We start from the raw sequence: 10,181 nt of genomic DNA, 5'->3' as shown, positions 1-10,181 counted from the left end.
GGTGGGGGGGAGACTGGAGAGGGAAAGGTCCCAGGAATTAATTACCTTGGCCTTTGGTAGCTACACTGGGCAGCTCAGACTGTGGTGGATGAAGGAACTAGGTCACCTCTGTGGGAAGGGTAGGCAGGCTGCTCCCAGCCCTTGGCAGAGTGACTGCAGAGGTTAAATTCAACAAGGCCTGAGAATGGGGGAAGGGCAGGTTCCTCTCAGGTTTTGAGGCTCCTGGTGTATTTATAAAAGACTTGTCACAGGCATGTGCCTTGACTGGGACTATAACTGTGACCTCCTGGTTCATAGGGCGATGCTCAACCACTGAACCACACTGGCCAGGCCTATTTCTGGTTTTGACGATGTGGCACCGTGGAGTGAGGTAACATGAGGGGAAATTGAAACTGAGAGAGAAGTATTTGGGAACAGTGTGTACTATCTGGCCTGGTGGCTCAGTTGGATAAAACATCGTCCTGTACACCAAAAGGTTGCGGGTTCGATTCCCAGTCAGGGCACATACCTAGGTTGTGGGTTCAACTCCCAGTCAGGATGCATTGGGTAGGGGGAAAACTGATCTATGTTCTTTCTCTCTCTTCCTCTCTCAAATCAATGAAAACACCTTTGGGTGGGATTTTAAAAAAAAAGACTTGTCGAAATAGAGATACAAAAATCAAGGTTTACGTTTTAAACTGCAGTTGAACAAATTGAGTCTTTTCATCACATATTCAACTGCAATGCAATATATCTGGACTATTGACAAGGTAATTGGTGGATTTGTGTGTTTTTTTTAATATATATTTTATTGATTTTTTACAGAGAGGAAGGGAGAGGGATAGAGAGGTAGAAACATCGATCAGGTGCCTCTTGCACATCCCCTAGTGGGGATGTGCCCACAACCAAGGTACATGCCCTTGCCTGGAATCGAACCTGGGACCCTTCAGTCTGCAGGCCGACGCTCTATCCACTGAGCCAAACCAGTCAGGGCGGTGGATTTGTTTTTAAATATGTTCCCTCCTCGGAGAAATGGCTGATTCCAGGGCAGGGTCAGGGGACAGGTGAGCCAGGAAGGTCTGTGGTACCAGAGTTGGGAAGTGCTCAAAACCCAAAAAGATGGGGGAGCGTCAGAGGGACCCAGGAGCCAAAAGATCTCAATGGCCAAAGCAACAACAGTGAGAGCAATAAAACAAACAACAGAGGATTAGCATAAAATACGTATCTGTGAGTCCATAGCGGTAGAAATAAGTGATTGACTAAAGAACAAACTGGGCCAGGAGAAGAGACAGATCTTCCAAATAGTCTATGTAGATTCTCCCTCCCCAGCTTACTAGTAATTAGCCCTCATCTCATAGTAACTTTATTATTATTATTTTTTAAAAATATTTTATTGATTTTTTACAGAGAAGAAGGAAGAGGGATAGAGAGTTAGAAACATCGATGAGAGAGATCGATCAGCTGCCTCCCGCACGCCCCCTACTGGGGTTGTGCCCACAACCAAGGTACATGCCCTTGACCGGAATCGAACCTGGGACCCTTCAGTCCGCAGGCCGATGTTCTATCCACTGAGCCAAACCGGTTCGGCTCATAGTAACTTTACAGCGGAGAGAGCTGACAGACACCACCTTGACCAAACCATCAAGGTTGACATCAGCAGCAGTAAGTTAGATGGATATCATGTGCCCCCAACATTATGTGATAAGGAGGGCACTTCCCTTCCCTGCTATTCTTCCCCCAAACCCGTAACCCCAGAGGAAAACATCAGACAAACCCCAGTTGAAGGACATTCTAGAAAATATTTGACCAGGACTCTCAAACTGAAAGGGGCGTGAAAAGCACGGAGAGACAGAAATCACAGGCCAGAGGCTGGGAGACACGCCGCCCGGAAGCAATATGGTTTCCTGGGTTGGGTCCTGGAACAGAGAGAGCATTGATGGAAAAGCTGGTTCAACTCAAATCCCATCTGGACTTTAGTTGACAGGGATGTACCAATGCTGTTTTATTTCTAGTTTATCTATTTTTTAATTGATTTTAGAGAGGAAGGGAGAGGGAGAGACAGAAACATCAATGATGAGAGAGAATCATTGATGGGCTGCCTCCTGCACGCCCTCTACCTGCAACCTGGGCATGTGCCCTGACCAGGAATCTAACCATGACCTCCTGGTTCGTAGGTCGACGCTCAACCACTGAGCCACACCGGCCAGGTCTATTTCTAGTTTTGATGATGTGGCACCATGGTGTGAGGTAACATAGGGGAAACTGAAACTGCAAGCGAAGTATTTGGGAACAATCTGTACTATCTCTGCAGCCTCTGTGTAAATCTACAATTAATTCCAAAATTTAAAAGTTTATTTAAAAATATAATTTCATGGGCCTTGCAGGTAGTATAGGGCCAGATGTCGTTTTTCATTTCCATTGGTACATAGAAATGACCGAGTAGAATCATTTGGAGATAGTGTCCAAAGTCTAAACCTGAGAAAGGCGCTGCCTAACAAGAAGGAATGGTAGCTCTCAGGTGTCTGTTGGGGAGTGTGGTTGCAGTGAAGTTTTCCCTTTGGCTTCACTGTGAATCCCACCTGGTTTGGAAGATCCAGGAAGAGGTGGGATCTAAAGGAAGGAAAAAGGGTGAGGCTGCCTGCTCCCCGCTCCCCTCTCCCCCTCCCCCTTCCCCCTCCCCCTTCCCCTCCAGAGCCACTGCCGAGAAGGGCTCAGAGGGAATGTTGTGCAGCCCTGAGAACGTGCAGAGGCGTTGGGTCCCAGCCTTGAGGTTGAACCCTTCCTGATTTGTACTGGACACAACTTCAGTGATTCACTGGGAGCTGCCAGAGAGGCCTTGGCCTTCCCTAGGGCCAAGAGACTGTGGGTTAGGGCTGAGGTGGCCCTGCTGCTCCGTGTGCTGGGGCGGACATTCTTGCCCTCTGGCCTGGGAGGGGCCTGCCCCTGTCCTCGGGCCCCACTTCTGCCTCCTCACTGTGTTCCCATCTGAACTGTAATGGTCTGGGCACCACTGTCTCCCCACCTGACTGGTTCCTTAAAGACACATCCCTGGGGCAGGACCTGGCACAGGAGCTTGGTGAGTCAAGGCACGAGTGAGCCAGAGTGGTTCCAGGCATGTTCTGCTGTGGACATCTCTGTTGCGCCCCCTTTCCCAAGTCCAGCTCATGGACATCTCGTTGTGTATGAAAAGGGCAGTCACAGGCCTAAGAACTCGGGAGCTCCTGTAATCTTATAAATAAGTCTCCAACTGAGCCATCTGTGAAGTCAGGTGGGAGTGGGAGCTAAAAGCCGGACACGGCCCTAGCCAATTTGGCTTAGTGGATGGAGCATCGGCCTGCGGACTGAAGGGTCCCGGGTTCAGTTCCCGTCAAGGGCACGTGCCCAGATTGTGGGCTCAGTCCCAGTAGGGGCCGTGCAGGAGGCAGCCGATCGATGATTCTCTTTCATCAATGATGTTTCCATCTCTCCCTCTTCCTTCCTCTCTGAAATCAATTTAAAAAAATAAGCCAGACATGGATGAACTAGGCCAGGGCTAACCACAGTCAGGAGCTTGCTGCCTGCTCGGCTGAGTCAGCTCATGTGGGCAGTGTGGCCACCCACAGATGGGGTTGTCATCGTGACCAGCTCACAAGATCCTGGAAGTCACTACTACGCAGCTCACATGCCGGTCAGAAGTTCTGACAGGCTGTTGGAGATGTCGCTGGCGAATAAACATGCCATAGGAAACTTGCCGGTTGTGTCTACAGCACCCTTGGCCCGATTCCCCCTTCGTAATACTCCTGGGAATTTCCCAGCCTTGTGATCTGGTCAGAAATGACCCCATTCTAAGGGTTCGACCTAACTGGCTTAAGCAAATGAGAATATTGCATTTTCCCAGCTGTAGTAATTGGTTGGAAAAAGGCACATGACCCCAGTCAGGCCAATCTGAGTCTCAATTCTGGGTCCTTCCTTTCTTCATCATTTTTTTTTATAAGAGAACATTTATTTATAAGATTACAGAGGTAGAAGAAGCACTGTGTAGGAGAAATGAGCTTAGGAAGAAGTTATAGAGGCAAAGGAAGGGCCCTAGGAGCTTGGGAGTGAGGAAGGGAATGGTAACATTACCCCGAGGTGGGCAGGGGGAAGGGGAAGGGGAAGGGGAAGGGAAAGGGAAAGGGAAAGGGAAAGGGAAAGGGAAAGGCGAAGGCGTGCTCCCAGGAGGAGGTGGAGAGTGTAGGGGAGGTCCCAGGAGTCAGCAGCTTTCCATGTGTGTCCTTTCAGGGTCTAGGTCTCCTCTGAATGGTTGGTGCCGGGCAGGAGGCATTATTCAGTGCAGCTGGTCCTGAGGGCAGCCATGGGGTCGCTGGTCTGGTTTGATTGCTTTTCTGGGCCTAGAGCTGAAATACAGCTGAGGCCTAAATGTTATCTCTCAGGAGGAAAGGTCAGGGGGTCCAAACTGCATGACCAGGGATATGCTAGGGGAGAAAAGGTCACCCTAGGGCAGTGATGGCGAACCTATGACACGCGTGTCAGAGGTGACACGCGAACTCATGTTTTGGTTGATTTTTCTTTGTTAAATGGCATTTGAATATATAAAGTAAATATCAAAAGTATACATCTTTGTTTTACTATGGTTGCAAATATCAAAAAATTTCTGTATGTGACACGGCACCAGAGTTAAGTTAGGGTTTTTCAAAATGCTGACACACCGAGCTCAAAAGGTTCGCCATCACTGCCCTAGGGTGAGATCCCACCATGTAATTGCTCTTTGCTAGTCACCCAGGGCTTTCCAGCCTGGGGACCTTCTGTACCTGAGCACCGTCCTTGCTCTGCTCATGTCTGTCTCACTGCCGACCACAGAAGGATGTGAGGAAATGAGTTATTTGGCACATTCATGCTAAGGGTGGTCATTGATAACACGTTCTTTGGAGAATATTGGGGTCATAGCTATGAAAAATTTAAATGTGCATACTTTTCAACCCAGAAATCGTACTTTTAGAAATGTATGTTTACAGAAATACTAATATAGACACATAGATATACCAAGAATATTCATGTTGCATAGCTTAAAATTGCCAAAAATTTTTTTTAAGTAAAAACAATGTAAACATGCCCAGCCAGTGTGCTCAGTGGTTGAGCACTGACCTACGAATCAGGTGGTCATGGTTCGATTCCTGTTCAGGGCACATGCCTGGGTTTTTGGCTCAGTCCCCACTAGGGGACATGCCGAAGGTAGCTGATTGATGATTCTCTCTCATCATTCTCTCTCCCTTCCTCTCTGAAACCAATAAACATATATTTAAAAAAATAAAACCAATGTAAACATCCATCAATGTGATATTTGACAATGGTTACATAAATGATATACTCACTGATTTACACAGAAATGCAGAGCCACTAAAAGAATGTGATTACTCCTTATATACCCACTTGGAATTCTATTGTTAACTAAAAACAGCAAATGGTAGAGTGTATAGTATCATCCCATCTTTTTTTTCAAATGTGTTTTTTAAAAAAATTGATTTTAGAGAGAGAGGGAGGGAGAGGGAGGAGAGAGAGAGAGAGAGAGAGAGAGAGAGAGAGAAAGAGTGAGAGGGGAGAGAGAGAGAGAGAGAGAGACATCGATGTAAGAGGAACACAGGTTGGTTGCCTCCAGCACGCACCTGACCAAACCTGTGAACAGGAATCGAACTAGCAACCTTCTGGTTCATGGGCTGATGCCCAACCAACCTAGTCACATGGGCCGTGGCCCCACTTTTATTTTAAGTCCGGGTTGATGCATGTATACATTTATAGAGCTATATGTTGGCATAGCATTTTTTAAAAGGCTGAAAAAATGCATGAAAAGGTAGTGGGGATATGTGAATTTGTTGCTTTTATGCGGGTTTCTAAATCTTTCAAACATTCTATGTGAATACATGTTAATCTTTGAATTGTACCTGAGAACGATAGAAAAGATTTTGCGTATACAAGCAAACTAAACTGCAAGCCCATCTTATTAATACTGAATTATGGTACAAAGGAAACAAAAATGAGAGTGTGTGAAGATTTTAAAACGAAAGTATCACTTTTGGTTTCCACTGAAAATTTTCAGTCAAATCAGGTAGAGATCTGTTATAGGACAGTAAAAGAAGTTAGGAACATTCCAGGACAAGCGGAGTAGGGAACTAAGACAGTTAAGCAGCAGTTTGCAGCTACCTAGTAAATCCTATCTTCCCTAAACCAAGAATACTTAAGCGTAAATGGGTGGCGCTTCTCCTCCCCAACCAGAGGGTACAGAGCTTAAATCACCCTACTTAGGGAGACGGGTAGCAGAAATCCAATTAGTGCCATTGGCCAGCCACACCCAAGGACGGATAAATGAAGACTTCCCCTTGAGCAAAGCAGCCCAGCCAAGCTCTCCTGTTGCTTCTTCTATGCCCTTCCTGTCCTAAGTGTGTTTTGCTGGTGTCAGTAAATTCTTGCTTGCTTTTCTACCCTTTGTCTCTTGATTGAAATCCTTCTTTCAAGGAGACAAGAACCAAGGTCTGGACTGTGGCTCCGGCGGGGACATGGCGGGCGTGTTGAGCGTTGGGGTGAACCTGGAGGCCCTTTCCCAGGCCATCAGTGCCCTCCAGGCGTGCGCTCCAGGGTGAGCAGGGTGTTGGACTGCCCGAAGGATGGCGTGCGCAGCAAGGGGACTCTGGAGGGCCGGGAGAAGGCCTTCATCGCACACATCCAGGACAGCTGGCACTTGGTCAACCGGGACCTCAAGTAGCTGGAACAATTTGCTAGGCCAGCCGCCTGAGAACCGGGCCTGGATCCCGGGCCGGACAAACTCCTCTCTGCAGGCAGCTCCTTCAAGCGTACACATGGCCCAACAAGCGCAGTGCCATGCAGGTCTGGCATCTGGGCTTCTGCATTAACAGTCATTGAAACGTCCCGCTACCCAGATGGGAGCGTCTGCGAAACGCTGACCGAAGGTGCAGCCCACCGCTCTCGTCCTGCCGCCTCAGTATGTTGAGGACGTGATCAGCCGCATCGATGGGATGTTTCCTGGAGTGTCCCTCCAGTTCTCCAGACCCATTGGAACGTCAGCGATGCTTCTGGTGACCTTGGGCAAGGTGTTGGACGTGATTGTCGTCATGCGGAGCCTGTTCATTGACCGAACAATAGTAAAGGGGGACCACGGAAACGTCCACGCAGAAGACGGCAAGCTGGATGTATGGTCCAAAGCCAACTCCAAGAGTTCCAGAAGGTGACAGACTGTGCCACCACTGCCCGCTCTACTACCCGCTGCCCCAGATGCCGGACGTCGTGATCCGGTCCTTCATGACCTGGCTGAGGAGTTACAGAAAGCTGTTCCAGGCCCCGTGCCAGCGCTGTGTGAAGTGCCTGCAGGACGGCCTCCCCGCCCACATGGAGGGACTTCCGGACCCTCGAAGCCTTCCACGACACCTCCTGGGTCTTTTCTTTGAACTAACTGGGAAGCAAGCTCTCTGTTTCTCGCCAATCACAAATGAGAAAAGCAAGTAGTGTCAGGAAGTAGCTTCAGGAGGCCACCTTGTGACACAGCATAGGAGGCAGAGTCAAGGGACTGAAAGAACATAGGGCCTTGGTAATAGCTGCTGGATCAAGCCTTGCCTGAAACTACTCCCAGTTCTAGCCTTTTTGTAAGTTCATAAATTCTGTCACTCACAACCAAAAATATCCTTTATAACGGTAACAATAATTACTTAGTAATTATTACTGGTAAGTATATAATAATTACCTAAATACAGCTTAGGGGATAAAATCGTACAAAATATGAGGTCTGTGGGAATGGTTTGGAAATAGTAAAACAGACTTTTAGTGATGAAAGGTCAGCAAATGGTTGATCTAGTTCAAGTTTTACTGTTTGGCACGTGGTAAAGCTAAGGCTCAAAAGGTCATGAGATTTACCAAAGGTTTTATAGCTGCTCAGTAGGGCCTCTAGACTCGGCCCATTAGTTCTCCATGTTGAATGATACTAATAGGAATGCTCCAATGCCTATCCATTCCTTGTGAAATCACTGCATGTCTTTCTCTCTTATCTGTTTTTTCAAGAGGCAGAGAAAGAATGGCATTAATCTCCTTTTGCAAATAGGAAGGCAGAGTCCAGAGAGGCTTCGAGAGATTTGCCAAAAGTCCCACAGAAAGGCGGTGGTAGAGCTGGTTCCGGAGGCCGGGAGTCCTGAATGTCACTCGGGTTCAGCCCCCTCTAGCTCGCCCCTTGTGCCTCCATTAGGGAAGGAGGAAAGGTTAGGACCATGGTCTGATCTGGCCGAGTGTTTAAAGAGGACGCTGAGTTGTAGGGGCCAAGAAAGTGATTGTGGTCCTTGGCTGAGGGGTCCTTTCCCCCAACCTCAGGGAAACCAAGGTTAGGAAGCTCAGAGAACACGGAGGATATTTCTGTTGCCAGAGCCTCCAAAAGAGAGGCCAACCTAGAGAGATGGGGGGCTGCATGCATTAGATTCTGGCTTCACAATCCATGTGACCTCAGCTCTGATGCCTCCCCTCCCCTGTCCAAAGCCTTCTGTGGGTCCTCCACCTTCTCAGTAGCCACAGGGTTGACTTGTGCAGCTGTCCAGGGGCAGCACTGCATGATGGGGATTATGGTCTGAATGGCACCCCCTGGAGTTGTGCGGGTCACAGCTTGCACAGCCAACCATACACAGGGAGCCCAGGTTGCTCATTTCTCAACGTGTTTGGTCTCCGATCGTTTCCACAGCAATGAGTGACCTTACAGCCCCTTTGGTGAATACGAAAATAATGTCATCATTTTTGTAAGATGAAGCTTATCTTGAGAACATTTATTTTCGGTCAGCCTGACCCCAGCAATTGTATTAAAAGTTTACATTTGATAAGATTTACTATTTTTGAAGGCTACTTTTGACCCTTTCCTATTTCATAAATGGTGCCGCCTGTTTAATAGAATTTAAGTAATTTTGTGAGGGAAAATCAAGATGTATGGACAAATAAATGAAAAACATTTCATCAGGCTTGGTTTGGGAACCGAATGTATGCTGAAATTATCATTATAGATTGAAATTTAACTGCATGCTATGAATTAGAAAAGTAGATATACTTGCTTTCAATGCTTGGGAGTTTAGAGTTTTTGCATCTTATGCTCCATTTCTGTGATTTACCTAGTTATTTTGAAAACAAATTTTGTGCTTTGTTTCTAAACAAGGAGGTAAGAGAGGAGATATCATCTCTTCAAATAACCCATTTCAAGTATGAATAGCTGTTATTTCCAAAAGATGAAAAGCTAAAATGACTGTATTTTCTCTTTCTAGTGTAGGTTTTGAAGTACTAGAGACATCTTAATGTTCTACATAAGGGTTTGGTTTTTTTTTTTTGAACAGGTGATACATTAACAATGCACTAGTAAAATATTCAAAAAGTACAGGTGTGTTTATAACAGAACCAACATCTTTTTCCCACTGTCCTTAAAATGATTCTGCTCTCCAGGAACAACGACAGTTTTCTTATGTATCTTTCCCGATAGAATCTATGCTGTTGCAAGCAAATATTTGCATGTATAGATTCTGCTTTGTTGCTCTTTATTTCTATACAGACAAGTCTCTCTACACTACCAACTGCACCTTGCTTTTCTCAATTTGTAATAAACCTTTGAGACAATTCCAATCAGTGTGCGTTACATGGCCTCGTCACTGAAAAGACTCAGCTGAAAATCATTCCTTTGTAAGGATTGCTTAGGCCATTTTTGACTGATGGACATTCAGGTTGTTTCTGATCTTTAGCTATTGCAGACAACCGTGCAGTATAGACCCTGGACTACTCACCGCTTTGCAATTGTGCAAACATAAAGTAGGATAAACCCGTCTTGCTGGGTGAAAGGGTGTATTAGTTTGCTAGGGCTACTGTAACATAGTACCAAAAACTAGGTGGTTAAGCAACAGAAATTTATTATTTCACGGTTCTGGAGGCCACAAGTCCAAGATCAAGGTGTGGGCAGGGTTGGTTGCTTCTGAGAGCTGTGAGGGAGAATCTGTTCCACCCGTGGTTTCTGGTGGTTTTGCTGGCAACGTTTGGTGTTCATTGGCTTGTAGACACATCACCCCATCTCTGCCTTGATAGTCCCATGGTGTTCTGTGTGTGTATGTGTGTGTGTATGTGTGTGTGTGTGTGTGTGTGTGTGTGTGTGCCCTCATTTCCCTCTTTATAAGGACACCAGTCATATTGGGTTAGGGGCCCACTCT

At 46.8% G+C, this 10,181-nt stretch overlaps 1 pseudogene; it reads left to right on the top strand.

Moving 5' to 3' along the window:
- LOC106726495 overlaps nucleotides 1–8,917 on the top strand; it is an 11,956-nt pseudogene extending 3,039 nt beyond the window's left edge.
- The last annotated feature ends 1,264 nt before the right edge of the window (nucleotides 8,918–10,181 follow it).

This window comes from Myotis brandtii, unplaced genomic scaffold, assembly GCF_000412655.1.
Source record: "Myotis brandtii unplaced genomic scaffold, ASM41265v1 scaffold274, whole genome shotgun sequence".
Taxonomy (NCBI): Eukaryota; Metazoa; Chordata; class Mammalia; order Chiroptera; family Vespertilionidae; genus Myotis; species Myotis brandtii.
The sequence above is the reverse complement of the archived record's forward strand: the minus strand, read 5'-3'. Positions and strand labels throughout refer to the sequence as shown.